Raw genomic sequence first — 1669 nt, forward strand, 5'->3', positions numbered from 1 at the left:
TTTTAATTAAATGCTTTTTGAAATTTCAGGCAATAATGAGTGATGGGGACTGGTAATTAATCCCTTGTTTATATAAGGCAACGGTCTGGGACCTCTTGGATTGACCATTATTACATTTTATCATATGCTAATGTTATACAATATTATATGTTGTGGTTAGAATTATAGCTGGTACTAATACATAATTTACTTTTGTTTGATAAAATGGAAATCTTTTGAAAAAAAAAACTGAGATTCCACGTGAAATAATAATTAATTGGGATGTTTCTTTTTTTTTTTTGTATTTATTGGCTTTTGCACGAATATATAATTGGAGAATGTCATTAGATAACATAAATATTTTTAATGCTGAAAAATACATTTCTATTAAGATAAAAAAAAAAGTCGGCAGTGTGTTTATTGCTCATCTACTTCTTTTTTTTTCAATGCACTTAAATACATTATAGATATTAAAAAAATATATAAATAAAAATTGCTCAGTGGGTATTTAACAGAACACAAAAACCAAAAAATGATGATTTCTCGAGGGACCATGACATGTAAAAAAAAAAAACCCTTACCACGATAACTTAAAACTTAAAAAGAAAATAATTTTAAAACGGTAATTGCAATTATATTCTAATTTTCAAGCCCAAGCCCAACAAACATATTGATGTTTATTTTTAGTTAATGCTATATATGTTTATTTACCTATTTATCATTTTGTTGACTGTGTTTTTGTTTCGACATCATGTTAAAGGCTCGTTAAAATCTCACTCTAGCACGACATGGTAAATTCAGAAGTCGTGGCTAAAAATCAATCCTTCACAAACAACGTAGCATTCAAAGTGCGAATCTATGTCCAGATTGAACTGTTTACTCATTTACCACTTCAAAAAGTGCCACATGAACTAGTCGTTTGTTTTTCCCCAACCGAGCATGATAACTATAATGATGTTATATTCATACGAATATTGTTTCGTTGTTTGTTATTGATCAGGTCATGAATGCTTAGATTTAGATTACCCTTTTAAGCCGGTTAATTTCAAGAACAGGTTATAAAAATCAAATTTTATCAAATCATTTCCAATAAGAAGAAGATAATTTTTAAATTATATGTACAATAATTTAAATTTAAAGTTTGGTGGTTCTAGGACCCACCTAATACTGTAGAACATCGGTGATGTACTGGTGTGTTCCCTGGCAGCGCTATTATAGCTATATGGCCCTACTTATATTTGATTGCAATGTCTATAAAAACTATAATGAATAAATTTATCCCATAATCCCCTATAAAGACATATCACGTATCCCTATCCAAATCACCAACACCCTTTTATTTGTTAATTCCATTTTCTAAAATTATAAATGTTCTCCTATATAGATAAGAAAATCAGATAAACATTGAATTAGTTGAAGTACTCTGAAAATGGAACGCTATTTGCTTTGGTATGCGCTAAACACAACCAAATTTCAAATTGTAACTTCCCATATTATATTAGAAGTAATTTCCATTTTTTACTCCAGGAGTGGGTGACTAAAGTTTGTTTTATGTGGCTTCAACTTGGTAATTGATTTTAAGATTCCAATTATTACATTAAAATACTTGTAGGTTTTTTTTTAAAAAAATATATCATTGTGACTTGAAACTTTGATGCTTAGGGACCGAGTGGAAGTGCTTATTATTATC

Source organism: Urtica dioica, chromosome 7 (genome assembly GCF_054948205.1).
Source record: "Urtica dioica subsp. dioica isolate 48M chromosome 7, U.dioica_male_clone48M_v1_H2, whole genome shotgun sequence".
In the NCBI taxonomy this organism is placed as follows: Eukaryota; Viridiplantae; Streptophyta; class Magnoliopsida; order Rosales; family Urticaceae; genus Urtica; species Urtica dioica.